This window comes from Dreissena polymorpha, chromosome 7 (genome assembly GCF_020536995.1).
Source record: "Dreissena polymorpha isolate Duluth1 chromosome 7, UMN_Dpol_1.0, whole genome shotgun sequence".
Classification (NCBI taxonomy): domain Eukaryota; kingdom Metazoa; phylum Mollusca; class Bivalvia; order Myida; family Dreissenidae; genus Dreissena; species Dreissena polymorpha.
The window spans coordinates 105333362-105352740 of NC_068361.1; the positions used below are offsets into that span (position 1 = coordinate 105333362).

Genomic DNA, 19379 nt, shown 5'->3' on the forward strand with positions numbered 1-19379 from the left:
AGTGGGTCACAATTGTGTGACAAAGCATACCACGTGGTACTCATGCAAGTGTGTACACGCTCGATAGTTTACCTACTTTCGATTTAAAATGTAAATACGCGTTGGCGATTTGCGGGTGTATGTGTGTAAAAAATATTTTGTGTTGACCATTTTTGGAGGAGAAAGTCGTAATAGAAGGATATGTTTATTGCAGAGACTGTGAAGAACCACTGTGTGAAGCGATTGATGTTATGCTTAAGAATAATAAGAACACGACATATAGCTGTAATCGCTTGTGGATTGTGATGTACAATAACATGCGCATAACAGAGTATATACGTATTATATCGGAGGAACTAAAAGCTATACATGGTTTAAAAGGTAGTTATCTCTGTTCTGTAACACAGTTTGTGTCACAGTCGATCGAAAAACTGATGTGTATGCAAATGTCAGTTATTTTCCCCTTCTTTCGATTTAGCATATAAATATACGGAGGTGAATTTGTTAGAATTTCCACTAAAATGTCTGTCAAACAATACTTATGCGGCCCCTGTTTGGAGGAGAAAGGGGAAATAGAGGGCGTTGTGTATTGTACAGAATGTGAGGAACCACTTTGCGATCAGTGTAAGCAGGATCATGCAAGGATAAAGGTTTCCAAACACCACACGTTGTGTGACATTGCGGCAGTACCTCCCCCGGAGATAAAGGAACTTTTGAAAACATTAATTGCATGTCCGAATCACGAAAGTGAAGAAGCGGTTTACCTGTGTAAAGACCACGATATGACCTGCTGTCATAAGTGTGCGATGGCTGATCACAGAAAGTGCGAGGAAGTGAAGGTACTGGCTGATATTTTGCATGACACAAAAGCGGATTGTTCAGCATTGAAGGCAGTGTTGCATGACTTGCAACAGCAAGGCGAGCGTCTTTTGGACCATGAGCGCCAACACGAAGAATTGGTATCTGAAATAGAAAGTGAAGCGTTGTCATCACTTCAAACTATAAAACAGAAACTCTTAGACATGTATGTGCAACTTGAGAATAACGTGTTATCTGCTATTGCTGATAAGAAAAAAGTGATAATAGAAAAATTAAAAACAAACAACGAAAAGTCAAGTCAGTTTTTGAAAGACGTCAAACAACAGTCAACTTATATTGAACACGTTGAGAAATTTGGAACTCATGAACACGTTGTTCTCCTTCAGCGCCGCCTTGAAAAGGAGCCGGTATGTCGTTTGAAATCATCCGTTGGTGAATTGGACAAAAGTAGAAGCAAATCTAGCTTCAAATGTGTTGAGGATACCTCTTTCGATTGTTTACTGATAAAAATTAAAAATTCCTTGCGAATTGAAAACTTCAATTGTGATGTAAGCGAAACAGGTTCCGATACCGATAACAGTCATTATAAGCCATATACGGAGCGAATTCCAGAGCTTCAATCTACTAAATCTTTACGTACTATACTATACCCTTTGATGACAAGGCAAAACCTAGGCGAACCTAGTTCATGCATATGGATAGATAAGTACATTGTTATATCTTTAAATAAGTCACATGTTTTACTAGTGACTGTGGAAGGCAGTGACTTTGTAATATCAAAATTCAATTTTGACTCTATTCGTTGGTCGGTTTCTAAAACTGGCCCGACGGACATGGTGATTACTCTACCAGGTGATTACAAAATAAAATTTGCACAACTACGTTATGGAAATGTTCACGTTGTGACAGAACTCAAAACACGAGTCCCGTATGACCACGTTACTAGAAATGCCCCACTTAACCAGTACATTTGTATGTCAAATAGCAAGGGGCAGATCGATATTCTTAATAATGATGGAACGTTGCTTCGTGAAATCAGTTTAAGCTCAGACATAAAAGAGTTGGTGCATTCTGTATTAAGTTTGTGTAATTTTAATGCGTATAACCGCACGTTAATAATTTCAAATAGTGAAAAACAAAAACTAGTGATGTTGAACTTAAATGGACAAACAGTATCTGAATATAATCACCCAGATCTACGTGGTCCAAACCAAATTGCCGTAGATACTAATGGCAATGTGTATATGACATCCGATAATCAAATCATACATCAAATCAGTCCTAGTGGACAGTACATTAGATCTATTCTGTTAGAGAAAGGAATACAGTGTCCATACGGTTTATGTTTCAATAGCACATTTGATAAAATTGCTGTTAGTAATGTTGTGTTCGGCAATCCACACCTTCGAGTGTATACATTTACTTGATCAATGTTATATACTAAATTCAACATTCAACTATGTAAAGGCAAAGGTTTATCAAACCCACGATATTTCGACCGTATGAATATGATTCGTTTAAATTGCTTGTGTGTTAGCATATAGATGCTTATTCATTTAAATTGTTACACGCATGCTATTTTCTTAAATTATATTGTCATATTTCTACCTTGTACATTGGTATGACATTGTGTGTGTGTTTGACTGTATTGTCAATGAATTGCAGCATAAATAAATAATGCAATTGTTTTTTTTTCTAACACTTATTTGCATCTCGAAAGAAGCATTAAGGGTTGAAGTAATTAAATCGTCTAATTAGCGACAGTACTGTCTCTTTATTGAGTTTTGAGCGTTCATATCTTTGATAATTTGTCACACGTATTACTTAAGTGTTTGAGTTTAAATTCATGATTAATGTCAAAAACTTTATCTTAGAAACTCGATAATCTTAAATTTTTTAAGCAATGCTTATTTATGTTATGAAAGTCATACGTTTAACCCATTCGAACGTTAACAGATTGATGCACTTTTTTTCCATATCTTAACAAGAAAGATGCAGCGAGGGCGGGCACAATTATTATAAAAAAATATGGTGACGTGTGCGCTTTAAAATTGCTGTCACGATTTAACTGAATGTGGTTATAATATCTTATTAATGCTGTTCATTCGTGTTAAAAACTTATGAAACAAAATTTTATTGTAGTGTTCGTATTGTCTTTTTTTAACAAATCGATTTATGATACATGCCAATCGATTAACTGTTAACTGATATTCTTTGCGAAAAGTATAATACACCAACAGGAAATGCTTGTTTCTAAAAGTGGTTCATAATGGTTTATATTGCCAAATATCAGTTGGTGATGTTTTTCCGAATGTTGTTAATGTTTGTTCGTGTGATGTTGTGGGTTTATTAAAATTAGTTTTACATCATGAATGTGGGAATACGTACATCAAATAGTTTATACGGCCATTAATTACAATTCTATTGAAGACGTGCGCCGTTCACCATTCACCAAAAAAATGCTGTTTTTTTATTTGAATGATAGTAATAATAATATTTCAAATACAATACATTAATATCAATACGCAGACAAATACTTTACGAAATTAACATGATAAAGTTCGTATTAAAACGAAAAGAATAATACTTGAAATTATGTATTGATCTAGGATATTAATCTAAAATATTTGTGTGTATGTGTTTTTCCAAACGTTGGTATGCTTATCCGACCCGTAAAAGTTTAAAATTCCGATTAATAAAGTTGAATATATTTTTTATAAAATGCGAGCTATCTACATAACACTTAACCAACATCTAGTCTATGAAAGTTTTTACCATTGTTAGCAACCCCTATGCCCGTGTTATGTATTTTGATTCAAATGTGCACCTGCGAAACTAGGGCAATTGTGTTGATGTTATCAGGTTATATCAACAGCTTACATATTGTATTACGTCAATCGTAAAATACACTATCAATGCACAATAATTAACTATCAATTTTGTAACTAGGGCAATTGTCGTGCAGAACATCTTATGCGTAAGGTTATGATGTTCCATGAAATCAACCGATCTGTCCATAACAAATTCTAACATTGCATTATTTAGTAAAAAAACGTTGTCTGTGTAACGTTTAATAAATAATATGTAAATAGAAAATATAATTACAAAAACTGTTTCATATGTAATCTGACATATGCCGAAGCTTTAAATGAAATATTTATCATGTCCGGTATCACCGAGGACATATTGTACACACTGTAGATTTGTATGTGAAGCATGCACTGGTCGCGACACGTTGCATTCACGTTGTCACATAATTCAACACACCAGCAACCAAAAATAATATTTTAAAACATACAAGTATAACTAGCATAAATATGCGAAGTAGAACTATGATGTATATATGCTACGCTCATGTCTTGGACTTTTTATAACGCTTTGTGAGAAAACCATACTCATAAAAAATACTCACAATTGTATGTTTTAAGAGAGAATGAAACCATTTCTTTTTAGTTGAGCATGCATTTCGGATGCGAATAAAGAGCATTTAAATAGCAAACTATGCCATGTAAGAAGCATGCGAAGAAGTGCGTCGGAATTTCGATAACGGCCAAGGTCATAGCGAATAAGTAGCAGATGATCATGAATGAGTTACATGTGTGCAGCATTGATGTAGCAATTTGCACACTAGACTCAAGACCGGCTGTATGCGTGAATAACCCAACTGTGAAATAGTCAGTTTTAATATATTTAGAGTGTGATTTTGTGAATACATGCACACATTGAATTTGCATAATGAAAAAACAAATGTCATCTTTTAAAGATTTGTTCGGAACATGATAATTTTGACTTTGTAGTTGTGTCATAGCAGAAGGATTTGAATTGATTTGAATTGATTGCTTTTCTATGATTCATCTTCTCATGTTTATGGAGGAAATAAGGTTGTTTATATTTCTTTTTCATTATTCAATCTGTGTAATGAGTGTTTTTGCTTAGATATCATATTAGCATAACAAATGTTGTGTAGGATTAACAAAAAAAACACAGTGTATTAATAAAAATTTTAGCCCGATAAATTCTAAATCTAAACCTTCACTATTATTAAATGCTGTTAAATTGACCTTTGTCATAATTATCAACATTGTTGTGCTAAGGCTTGATTTAAATATGTCAGTGTGTTATGAGCACTATTTGCACAAAACGTTAACATACCAGAGTATCCTATATTTTAAATTTAGCTTTCTTGCTTCAATACGTCGTTATGTTTTTTAAATCATCTGTCGATAAACAGACATTACTTAAACAATACAACTTTATTTAAAATACGAACCGTTGTATTTACCCTTAGATGATGCGATTACTGAATGTAAGCATGTGTTACAATGTCAATCACAATATTCGCTTTATGTTTAAATCGGTTATACTCATATATATGGGGAATGTGTAAGTTATTTCTTGAATTTTGTCAGACAATCATTGTGATTTCTATAATTACATACATAATTGAAAACAACGATCTGCATCCTGCGACAACTCAAACAATAATTTAGCTGATGTATGAAACGTGTTATGTAGATAGAGGGCCATATGGATAATTTACTCGTTATTTCAGGTGTGATCGTTACACGAAAATATTGGTTGCTATGATTACAGAAATAATTGACCATCTGGATGATGCGATATCAAAATGAACTAAAGATTTGGGAATATTCACGTTTGGTGACAGTATTATATAAAGCTTGTGATAACTGGAAAAGTACTTAAGCTAGGTTAATCAAAGTTAATATGGAAATAGAAGGCCGTATTGGGAATATGCATGTTCTTTCCGTTTGTTCGTCATTCCTAAATTTTAGATGCTATGATTGCAGAATTCAATGATAACCAAAACCTTGCTCTACCGTTACTATATGCACTGAGGCTAGGTTGATGAAATATGGAGATCGTGTTCTCACAACGAAAACATTAACCCTGTAGGAAACTGTTGTGCGTCTGTAACAAAGCTCTTGTTCCATACATAATGGTAAAATGTGGTGAAAGAAGTGTTGAAATACTTCGAAATGCATTGATCTTATTTTATTCAGTTACAAAAATGTCATGTTTACTTAAAGCGGACATAACATCGGTTATTTCGAAAAAACAATATCAACTCGTTAGTTGTTATAATTGTATTCAGTATACCAGCAATTCATAGTAAGAATTTATATTAGTTTGACTGAGATTTTGTTTTAATTGCCTTTACTATCATATTGTTATTTTTATAAATCATTTTATAAATAGTTAGGTAGAATGTATTCTTACAATACTTTTCATCGATAATTTCAAAACCGTCATACCATTCAAGGGGCCTTTTCACAGATTTAGGTATGTTTTTAATGTTGTCAAAAAAATTCTTTATATTGATAAGTGTAAGAATGGGATCTCTAAAGCTCCAGTAAAAAACTATAACAGAATTAAAGAAATAAAAAAGTAACCCTCAACAGGGCTCGATCCACTGACACCTAGAGTAAAAGTCTATCGCTTAGGCCACTCGGCCATCCGTGCTCATGCAATAAGTGACGTATTTTATACTGTATATAAGCAATCCTCGTAGTGTAACCAAATATAACGACAACAAAAGAACTTTCCAAACTTTTTAATCGTTTCTCGTTGCAACGCTTTATAATTTTCAGGTTTTAAAATCGTCAAAATATGCATATAATGGATATTTTAGAGCGTGATAAATGTTCAGTATTACTGTTTTTTCACAAATATTATAACTGCAACAAAAATTTGCGAATCTGAAACGCATTTTTTTTAATTTTGTCAATTTACCAAAACGTTAAAAGGCCCCTTTAAAACTGCATAGAATATGTAAACGCCTGCGTGATATAGTGATACAACGCTTGCCTTTGCTTCCATAGGTCCAAGGTTCGAACTCTAGTGAAGGCACATGTTTTGTTATTTTTCAATGTTTTTAAGTATATATAAATCGTGTTATTATTAATAAACGCCAGCGGAAGATAAATGTAAGAGTGGTGCAAAATGGCATCATGTTTTCCGGCTGGGCTTTTGTGCGGCCGTTGGGTTATTTTTCAAAGACATAGGTCGAACACCATCATAGGGATGAATATGAAACTTCTTACGTAAATATATTTCATTTAAAGGACGGGCAGAGTTCAATAACTTTTGATAATTATAAGTACATGATTATTGCGCTTATTAATTGTTTAATAATTAAGTCACTTAACTGCTTTTGACACCTTAACGAAATGACTAACACATTTCCCTCTAAATCTAACTAATGCAGCAGAATTAGCAAAGGTCTACGAGCAAAGTTGTTTCTTTAGGGGTGTGGGTGAGGGAGGGATGGGGTTCAAAGTATTTGAGGCTATTTCTTGCGTATTTCACTCGTATTGCGGAGGACAGTTAACGTATTTACACTTTACACGTACAGATGGCACACCCGTGCTAAGTGCTTATGCTTACTCAGTAATAATAATGTAAAGACTAATTCCCACAAAAGTCATGTGGGCGGTTCAGAAATCTAACCACATGATCCTCCGGTTCGTAGTCCAAAGATTTTCCAACGGAGCTAACCGACACGTATTTTGACATCGTCCGCGGTGCTTTTTTGAGAAAGGTATATGTGCTTAACAGAACACTTGAATGAACTCATCCAACACAGACAACGTGACTTTATTTTCACTTTAATGTTCAGAGTTGTAACGAGATGAACGAATTACTATTTAGATTGTAAAATAATAATCGATATGTATACGACGCAAGTTAACATGACTAATAATGTGTTTTGATACGTCAGATGAACAAATACAACACGTTGTCTTGTAATGCGGAAGACGTGTGTAAGTTATTATGTATCACTACTGTTTTCGTGCAACGATCATTTTCATTAGATCACGATGCACTTTGTAAGTTAGATATTTGATAGCGTTGAAGTCCCAATACATTCAATCTACATCACCAGTCGATATAACGTTGTCATTGACTATCGAAATAGTTTTATAACACAAAAAGAACAGATAATATTCGTTAAAGTAGAATATCTTGTTTAAACCTTATTGCTCAGGAGTTGGTTATCGTAACACAGTTATGCCAACATACACTTAATACTTTTTTGGTAGAGGTTCAAGAAGAAGTATGTATTATACGCTTTATGTTTCATTAATATATATATATATATATATATATATATATATTTGTTTAACCGTCCATTGAAATGATCTACGAAGTGTCGCGCGATACATTAAAACTATTGTTAACAATGTTACACACCAGATTGCAAAGTAGTAAATAAGCATTCCTCAGCGGAAAGTTTTACGCCAGAGACTACCTTTAATTCCTATTCTTAACGTGTATATCGATCACATTCTGTATTTATATTAAAGTGGGTTACACTCGTGTGAAAACCCATCACTCCGGATCAGCAGACAATGAGTCCGGAGAAAGCCGATGTAACACGATTGATAACGCATAACACATCGTACTCAGGCAAGTGGGTACACGCTCGATATTTTCCCTTCTTTCGATTTAAAATAAAAGTACGCGTAGGCGATATTGTTTACCTGCCTGTGAACTTGTAATTTTTTTTTACATTATCCATTTTTGGAGGAGAAAGCCGCACTACAGGAATATGTGTATTGCAGAGACTGTTAAGAACCACTGTGTAAAAAGATTTTAGTTATACTTAAGAAGAATAAGAACACAACGTATATCTGTAATCGCGTGTAGATTGTGATGTGCAAACATGCGCATAACATAGTATATACTTATTATATCAGGGGAACTAGCAGCTATACATGGTTCAAAATGTAGTTATATTTGTTCTGTAACACAGTAAGTGTCACAGTCGACTGATATACTGATGTGTATGCACATGTCAAGTATTATTACCTACTTTCGATTTAGCATATAAATATATAAAAATACAAGAATCTTTATTTCTTTACAATATGACATGCTGTAATAAGTGTGTTTTGCTGAACACAGAAAGTGCGAGACACTTAAGGTACTGGCTGATATCTTGTATGATATAAATGTGGATTGTACCGGATTGAAGACAATCTTGCATGATTTGCAACAGCAAGGCGAGAGTCTTTTGGAACATGAACGCAAACATAAGGAATTGGTATCTGAAATAGAAAGTAAAGCGTTGTCATCTTTTCAAACTATAAAACAAAAACTCTTAGACATGTATGCGGAACTTGAGAATGAAGTGTTATCAGTTATTGCTGATAAGAAGAAAGTGATAGTATAGCAAATAAAAATAAACAACGAAAAGTCATGCCAGTTTTTGAATGAGGCCAAACAACAGTCGACTTATATTGACTACGTTGAAATATTTGGAACTAATGAACACGTTGTTCTCCTGCAGCGCCGCCTTGAAAAGGATGCGGTTTGTCGTTTGAAATTAGAAGCAAATCTAGCTTTAAAGGGACTGTCAACCACGATTAACGAAAAAAAGAAAAGTTCTAAATTACCGTAATTTTTCACAATTATTAGTTTATATTGATTAAAATATCACGACTGGTATATTACGCTTTTTGAAAAAAATTCATATTTTCAGTATATTCGGTAACAAAATGTCGCGATGTGAAATCGAAAGCACATCGCGAAAATATGTGACATAGCGATATACACACTATAAATAATGCAAGAAGATTGATCATTTTATATTTATAATCTAAACAATTCACTACGCATGCACAATTTGCAATCCTGGGTTTACCACGTGACGATGATGAACAATCTTCTGGCGTTATGTATAGTTAGCTGGTGGTTACCGGGTAAACATACCCAGTAAAATTTATTACCAAATATACTGAAAATATGAAAACTTAACAACTTTTTTCAAGTAATGCAATATACCAGTCGTGATATTTAAATCAATATAAACTATTCATTGTAAAAAAATACGGTATTTTACAACTTTTCTTTTCCTCGTCGTCGTGGTTGACAGTCCCTTTAAATGTGTTAAGGATACCGCTTTCGATAGTTTACTGAAATAAATGAAGAATTCCTTGCCAATTGAAAACTTCACCTGCGATGTAAGCGAGACAGGCTCCGATACCGATAACTTTGATTATAAACCATATGCGGAGCGAATTCCACAGCTTAAATCTAGTAAAAACTTATCAATTTTGCCCATGTTTGACAAGGGTGAATTCCCCAAACCTGTCTCATGCACATGGATAGATAAGTATATCGTAATATATCTACGTGTAGATAGTGTGTTACTAGTGATTGAGGAAGAAAGCGATGTTGTTTTCTCCAAATTCAGATGTAACTCTTCGTCTTGGTCAGTTTCTAGGACAGGTCCGCCGGACATGGTTATTTGTGTGCCATTTGATAGCAAAATTGCATTTGCACAACTACGTTATGGAAATGTACACGTTGTAACATAACTTAAAACAAGAGCCTCCTATCATTATGTCACATAAAATATGTCAAAAAACCAGTACATATGTATGCCAAAAGATAATGGGCAAATAGACCTTCTTAATAACGACAGAACGTTACTTCGTGAAATCACTTTAGGCTCAGATTTGAAAGAGTGGGTAACTTCGTTGCGCACGTTTTGTAGTTTTAATGCGTATAAAAACTTGCTAGTAATGCCACAACCTGGATACAATAAACTTATTGCGTTGAACTTAAATGGAGACAATGTATTTGAATATAAGCACCCAGATCTAATTGGTCCACGTCAATTAGCCGTGGATCCCACTGGCAATGCCTATGTGACATCTTTACGTCATAGCGTATATCAAATAAGTCCCAGTGGACAGTACATCCGATCTCACAGTTTTAAACATGATAACGATGTTCCAATTGGAATATGTTTCCATAGCACGTTTGATAAAATTGCTTTGATTAATTATGGAGGCAGCAATAAATGTCTGCGAGTGTATACATTTACTCAGTCAATTAACATTCAAATAATATAACTGCACATATTTATTTAAACTCACGATATTTCCAACATATAAACGTGTGTGTGTCTTTCAAAATGCATGTGAATTAAAACGTGAATTCCCATTCATTTAAATAAAAAAATGTATCCATCCTTGGAATATTGTATTAAATTATTGACTTTTTACAAGTATGACACTTTGTGTTGGGTAATAATGTTTAATGAATTGCATAATAAATAATGTAATCATGTATTTTCTAGAATTTGTTTGTACAAATCGTGGCTCGCGAGATGCATGTATTAATACGTAATTAAATATTTTAGTAAGAAACAGTACCAACCTTTTTATGTGTTTTTATCCTAAGAACTCGATAATATTGTTATGCCGTATAACACATTAAAACAAATGGTTCATTCAAAATTTCTACTTTTACTTTCAATTTCAGTTTCATAATTATTTTCATTTCAACAAAAGCATATATCCAAAAATAGCATATACAATCAATAATAAAATAATCGTACCTGCATCGTAATATGTATTAAAATCTGTTTCTTGTATTAAATATTTTATCGTAATCGGATGTTAAACGTTTGAATCTTTATTAGAAACTGGAAATTGTAAACTTTCGAAGCCGCTATTTATACTTTTTCGGGCGTGACGTCAATGACACGTGACGACCGTTATTATAATAATATCTACCAATGAACGTAATATGAAATTGCGGATTTACTGAATAAATGAGGTGCAAGCGTGAACAACAATATTACACAAATACAATGACAAAAACGTAAGTTAAGCAATAGACATTAATTTAAATCAATACGTATGTAGCGAATGTGCCTGCCTTTGATCAGTTTGTTAATAATAGTAGAGTGTAACCATTGCTCTATACGACATCGTCCTCTTACAGTTATTCGGATAAAATAGATCGGACGCTAGCATTTCAATTTGGGTAATACACATATTTTTAATCTGAAATTAATAAAACAGTTTGCATTATTACCTTAAAATATAACTTTTTACTGCATGACTATAATTGGTAACTCACTAACATGAATTGAACATTGTTTACTAGTATCTCATTGCTGTTTCATAAGGATGAAGTAGATAAGTTTTTACCCATTTTGTAGAATATTTTGGTCTAGGGTATCACGTGACTTGTCTGTATATAAGCAGTGGCTTCTCTGCATTAGGATGATTTCGAAGTTGGTTCTCAAGTCGTACACATCGAATATTATTAGGTAAATAACTGCAGCTTTCTGTCTACTGAGTAATTCCACATTGTGGTCGGAAAAGTGACAGAACTAGTTGTTAGCAAGGGCTTGTCTGCTGAGTAAACCTTGGTGGAAAAGCGACAGTCTATATCTAACGCTTACAGTTTAAGCTTTGACGCTCGTCTACGCAAATAGTCTCAAACCAGGCTCATCCATAGTTTCAGACTAGTTTCATCCATAGTTTTATGCTAGTTTCATCCATAGTTTCATCCATAGTTTCCTCCATAGTTTCAGACTAGTTTCATCCATAGTTTCATCCATAGTTTCATCCATAGTTTCAGACTAGTTTCATCCATAGTTTCATACTAGTCTCATCCATAGTTTCAGGCTAGTCTCATCCATAGTCTCAGACCAGGCTCATCCATAGTTTCAGACTAGGCCCATCCATAGTCTCAGACCAGGCTCGTCCGTTGTTCTTATTGATAAGTTTGTTATATTGAACCGGTTTTGTTGATTTCTACTGTGATTTAGTATATGCACCAATCATTGTTCTAAATCCTTTGTTTCTAATCACACTGGTAAAGCAGCCAGGCGAAAATATGCTATATTCTTTGCCAGCGTGAATTTCAGTCCGGTTAAAGTCACCTTGCACGTTACACATATGATGTTTATGCATAATGTGCATAACAAGTTATTTAGATAATAAGCATTTTAATTTAGTAACGAGAGTTTGTTTACAGTACACTTTGTATCACAGAATGGGTGGGGTAGCGGCCTAGCAGTACCTTCACCTTTCTAAGAATTGACCCAATTCTTTCGGACAACACACAAGTTAAACGGTAAGTATATTACTTAAATTACATAAATTATTATGACATTAACACATTATTTTGAATACATGTTACCATAAAAATGTGTCAACATTTATGATATGTTTAGAAGGGTATTACCGGTGTAACGGTAATTCCGGTGTTTTCCGAATATCAAATATATCACACGTGTCATGACGTCAACATCGTGATTTGCATACGCACTGTGTGTATTTCAGTAACCGGTATCTGTCAAACCGAAAATTAAATAGAAAATGAGATTTTTGAGGGAAATTATACGATTTTCAGGACACACCAGCTACAATTTTATAATACAAACCAACCTTGCAATGAAACTAACTCATTGTATATCATAATTTGTCAAGTTATACATGCTGCTGTCAAGGACGCTGATGTTTACAAATACCAACCGGTGTAATGGTAGATTTCTCCTCTGAAATGTGTACGATAGTACTCGCCCAAACTTCGAGATTGTTGTTAAATTCAAAATAGCACAATGACATATATTTGTTTCTTTCCTTTTTATGCTCCCCCAAAAAATGTTGGGGGAGCATAAAGTCGCTCCCTGTCCGTCCATCCGTCCGTCCGTGCGTCCGTCCGTCCGTCCGTGCACAATTTTTGTCCGGGCTATTTCTCAGCAACTAATGACCGGAATTATATGAAACTTTATGGGCAGCTTCACTACCAAGAGGAGATGATCATATTATCAGCGGGTTCTGGTCGGATGATTTTTCACAGAGTTATGGCCCGTTAAAATTTTCCATTAACTGTACATATAGTGCAATTCTTGTCCGGGCTATTTCTCAGCAATTAATGACCGGAATTCAATTAAACTTTATGGGAAGCTTCACTTCCAAGAGGAGATGTGCATATTATCAGCCGGTTCTGGTCGGATGATTTTTCACAGAGTTTTGGCCCTTTGAAATTTTCCATTAACTGTACTTATATTGCAATTATTGTCCGGGCTATTTCTCAGCAACTAATGACCAGAATTCAATGAAACTTTAAGGGAAGCTTGACTATTAAGAGGAGATGTGCATATTATCAGCCGGTTCTCGTCGGATGATTTTTCATAGAGTTATGGCCCTTTGAAATTTTCCATTGTACATATAGTGCAATTCTTTTCCGAGCTATTTCTCAGCAACTTATTACGGGAATTCAATGAAACTTTATGGGAAGCTTCACTACCAAGAGGAGATGTGCATATTATCAGCCTGTTCTCGTCGGATGATTTTTCACAGAGTTATGGCCCTTGGAAATTTTCCATTGTACATATAGTGCAATTCTTGTCCGAGCTATTTCTCAGCAACTTATTACGGGAATTCAATGAAACTTTATGGGAAGCTTCACTACCAACAGGAGATGTGCATATTATCAGCCGGTTATGGTCGGATGATTTTTCACAGAGTTATGGCCCTTTGAAATTTTCTATAAACTGTACATTTAGTGCAATTCTTGTCCGGGCTATTTCTCCCCAACTACTGACTGAAATACAATGAAGCTTTATGGGAAGCTTAACTACCTTGAGGAGATGCGCATGTTATTAGTGGGTTTTGGTTAAATGATTTATTTAGAGAGTTATGGCCCTTTGCAATTTTTAAGTTGCTAAACCATCCATCGTATAATTTTGTCCAAAGTTATGCCCCTCAAGACGTTTCCTTTTACCTGAATATATAGTGCAATATTGTGACAAAAAACCTTTAGGGAGCATCACCAGTCTCCGACGGTTTCTTGTTTTAACAATAACGTGCAGCGATTTATATGTTTAAAGAAAACTATTTTTTTAATACAGCTTCAACTTTCTGTGAGTAAGAGAAAGGGTCAGTATGACCCTGGTCTCATTGCTGAGGCATATGGTGCTGTCAAGAACAAAGGCATGTCTGTGTACCGGGCAGCACGTCTCTATGAATTCCAGAGAGTACTCTTCGTGACCGTACACTTGGACTACAGCCAATCCCCTGCTCATCAGAACCCCTATCAAGACATGGACCCCAAAGGTTGTGTTTTATCTCTGAAGAGGAGCAGTAGGTGTGTGTCACGTCAAGTACATGGCCGAGATCGGTTATGGCTACTCCAGTAGTGAATGTTTGCGTTTAGCCACTGATTTCGCCATCAGCCTTGGAAAGAAAAAAATTCTCAACCACGTCTTTCAGCTGATTGGTTCAGTGATTTGAAGAAAAGATGGCTAGACATTCATATCGCAAAGCCGCAAAAGTTGTCTCTTGCCAGGGATAAGGCCTTTTCTACTGAGGTCCTTGAACACTATTTTTTCAGACCTGAAGAATATCATGGAAAAATGTAACCTGACCAATAGGCCCGACTTGATCTCGAACATTGATGAAACCGGATTATTGCTCGAGCACAGTCCCAAAATATTGTTTGTCAAAAAGGATATACTCCTCAGTCTGTCACCTCTCCTTGTGGCAGCACTGTCACGATTCTTGCAGCTGGCAATGCCATTGGGTCCAGACTCCCCCCACTCTACATCTTCTCTGGCAAAAGGTGGGTTTACAGTTTGTTACTGGACACTACTCCTGGCTTAGCTGGCACAGTAACTGAGTCTGGTTGGTCAAATTCAACTGTCTTCTTGAAATGTCTTGAAACCCATTTTCGAAAGCATGCCCCTGTTGGCAAGGAGACAATGCTTATTCTTTTTGATGGTCACAAGTCCCATGCCAATCTCACCCTCACTAAATGGGGAGACGATAACAAGTTTGAATTCTTTGTTCTTCTACCACATACTTCCCATCTGACACAGCCTTTGGATGTTGCTCGTTTCGGACCTTTAAAGAAAGCCTATCACTCTGAATAACAGTCATTTCTTAGACAAAATCCTGGTCTGAACATTACTCGCTACAACATTGGGTCACTTTCTTCCAAAGCATACAACAAGGCCATGGCTGCAGAAAATCTTATTTCTTCTTTCCGTAAAACAGGCATCTACCCATTGAATCCCAGTGTCATACCAGCTGTCAAAACGGCTCCGTCTAAAATTTACTCTACTAAAGAGTGTCTTCATCCTGTTGCTTCTGGTCCTTCCTGTTCTTTTCTTGAAAGCAGAACAATACAAACAGCCATAACTAATCCTAGAAAACGAAAGGCTCCAGAAACAATTGTTGGTGACCTTTCAAAATATTCAAATAAACTGAGTGAGCTTCAAAATGTCTCGGCACAATCCAAACATAATCAGCCTGCACCAGAACCCTCAACTTCAATAATTATTCCAACTGATGAAGACTCAGATGAACGTGAAGAAAATGTTCTGCTGCATATACAAACGATTCTAACCAGAGTCACTACATTTGGACTATGTGTTAGAAATTGTTCAGTGGGCTGAGTGTTCCAAATGCCAACACTGGGTGCATCTTAAATATTGCACTAAAATCAAATGTGTGAGAAGAGGAGCAGATTTAAAATGCCCGCACTGCGACCCTTCAACCTCCATTGTAGAATCATAACTGAAAAAAACAACAACAATATCTTATCAAAATTGTTACATGTTAATCATGATCAAATTATTTTCATTTAATGTTTAAATCTTTGAAATTGCATAAAAAATAACATACCTCTTATAAGACTTTCAAATTCTGCATTTAAAATGGACATATCTTCTTTTGACAATTTATATCATGAGTGAAAATGAATGTGTGACATAAAATAATAGAAGTTTTGACCAGTACTTGTTTATGACTTTTTTGTGGATGTGAATTACACAGTGCACCGGTAATACCCACTTTCTGTAAAATCTAGGTCAGCTTATAGTGGCTTGAAAAAACAAGACAAATATACTGTATGGTGAGTAAATTCTGTGAAATGTGCACTTACAAATGTAGAAAAGGCATCCACCTACCGGATTGACACACATATGCAGGTATGTAAAAGTTATTTTGAATAACATTATTTTTCTAAATTTTGATACACCGGTTATACCCTTCACCATGATACATGAAAAAAATGACTTTGTGACAAAACATTGGTAATGCTATGATAAAACATACGCTCATAAAATGTTATTATGGCAAATAATGTAATGACATATACAACACATTCATCAGTAAAATGTCATTTGGACAATATGTTACAATATTATTTAAACTTTAAACAGTTATTTAAACATATTAATGTTTTATGACAACACAATGTATTCTTACCTTACACATTCATACTGTTCATGATGTTTTAAAAAGAATACATAAATAGTTATGTAATATATAAAAAAACACCAACAATAAAAAGTCTGTTTAATTCACATCTTTACCTTAATTGATAAGTTTGTATGTAAATTTAGTTTATATTTCCTGCTGAATGTTTTTACTTCTTATAGGAAGCCGTCTTCGAGGAAGCTTGTTGACTCCACTGTTCCTGCTATCAAGGTGCTTGGTTGATATGACAGTTCCTGCAGACCTGCCCTAACATTGTCCAGGGATTTGATTTCCTCGTCTGTCGTCCTGGTACATGGTTTTGTTTGTTTTTTCGATTTATTTTCAGCAATGTCTTTGTTTTCATTTTTCCTCTTCTTCACTCCGTTTGTCATTTCATCTCCATTTCCATTACCCCCTGTTGTTTGCTCATTCATTTTCTTGATATTTGATTCTTTGTCATTTCTTCTTTCTTCCTTTTTGATACCTCTTCATTTTATTTCTTCATTAAATCCATCTGTTTTCTTGTTATCATCCTTTTTCTTGTTTTCTTCTGCTTTCTTGTTACCATCGCTTTTCCTGTTTTCATCTTTTTTTTCTTATCATTCTCTTTTTTTTCTTTCTCCATTTGTTCTTTTTCTAGATCGCCTAATGCGTACAGAAGTACTTTACACTCACAATTTAATTTTTGGAACTCTTCGAAATTACTTATTTCATTTGTATCTTTGTCGCCATCACTCACTTCTAAGTCCATCAATAATGTATTTAGCTTATTTGTCTTGTCCTTCTTTAGCTTGTGTTTCTCTTGATCTATGCACTAGTCTTTTTCTGCAGTGCACGTGCCAAAAAAATTTTAAGTCATTTTCCGCCCCTTCTTATTTTTTCCATTTAGTTGATTGAACTGATAGTAATCATCTTTCGTTGCACGACATTGATGAGGAATATCATTTCTTCTTAAAATCTTTCGACACAGTTTGCACTTAAAGCTGATGCCAATAGATGATCAAGGCAGGGTTTCTGGGCAGGGAAATAAAAATCTTCACACAACCCGCATTGGAACTTCTGCTGTAAATAAAATAACATTCTTCTATATATCCTTATTCTGTATATCATTTGCTTATTTTTTTAGAGGTTGCACAGTATTTTATTATTTCATGTTTGTTTCAGATCAAGATACATGAACTATAGATCACTTTCCACTACCAATCAGGTATAATTTTTCCTCCGTAAGGTTTATTATGATGAACTTTTTTTATGTGTTTCTTGGCCCTGTTTTATTCGGTAAAGAACATCGTTTATTTTATTGATAACTCTGCATAAACCAATCCAAGGTCTAAGACATTTGCTACTAAGTCCCTTCTTTATACTGGATTGAAATACCATACCCAATCATTTTCTTTATAAATTTTGTAATTGATATGCACATCATAGTTTACTTTATACTTTCCTTAGCAAAATTCATATTATCTCTAGCCATTTTATACTATTTGTGTAAGCTATTTTCTAAATCTGTGACATATTGTGCTTTTGAATGTTCTGTTTCAGCTTCATCTTTTTCAGTGCTACCATATATCATGTCAACCGGTAACCTTATTTATCTACCAAGATGTAACATTGATGGTGAAAATCCTGTAGATGACTGGAGTGATGACCTGTAGGCGGCTAAGGCCATTGATACTAAATCAATGTGTCATCTTGATTTAAAGAAACATAAGGTGAGAGCATGTTGATAATGGTAGAATTGTGCTTTTCGAAAAAAAACATTTCATTGAGGATGAAATGGAGAAGATCTTGTCTGTTCTATGCCTAATAGTTGACATACTTCTAAAAACAATTTTGACTTTAAACTTTTTCCTTGGTCAGTGTGACCAATTAATGGACATCCCCATTTACTTATATACTTGTTAACTAGTGTTTTGGCAACTGTACTAGATTCTTAATTCTCTATAGGATACCACTCTGTCCATTTACTAAATAAATCTACTACTAACATCATATATCTATTTCCAACTTTTAGATTTTACAAAGGGACCCATGTAATCAATAGCAATCCTTTAATTTGGATAACCAACATTGTATGTGGTTAAAGGAGCTTTAGGTTTCCGCAAAGTACCTCTGCTACAATTGCAAACATCACAAGTTTTACACCAGTGTTCTACATTTTTTCTCAAGGCATACCAGAAGCAACGATCTCGAGCCTTCCTTAGTATTTTCTTTACACCTAAATGAGCTGCGGTTTTATTGCTATGTAATTGTTTAAGTACATCCTCTCTATGTGACCTTGTACTGTTTGGGCAATCGGTCACTTGCCTTAAATAAAGGACCTACTAATTGTTGATAGTAATAATTCAATACTACTCCAGCAGCTGGAGTTTCACTTCTTTATATTGGTATCAACATTAGTAACTTAAATTTCTCCTTTCAATTTGCATCTTCCCATTTCCTGTAAAACACATTATTCTTTACTACCATTGAATCTAACCTCGGCCAATAATACTTTAATTCTACATCATATTTTGACACCTCTTGCCATGTTGGTTGTACTCCTTC

At 34.6% G+C, this 19379-nt stretch overlaps 2 protein-coding genes across 2 annotated transcripts in view; both read left to right on the forward strand.

Annotated features, from left to right (window-relative positions):
• The window catches only part of LOC127837262 (uncharacterized), a 238281-nt gene extending 235697 nt beyond the window's left edge, over positions 1-2584 (forward strand). Inside the window, exon 2 of the mRNA XM_052364188.1 lies at positions 2272-2584. The gene's annotated coding sequence lies outside the window, so the exon portion shown is untranslated. The remainder of the gene's footprint in view (positions 1-2271) is intronic.
• The window catches only part of LOC127837258 (uncharacterized), a 405532-nt gene that overhangs the window by 191624 nt on the left and 194529 nt on the right, over positions 1-19379 (forward strand). The window lies entirely within an intron of this gene.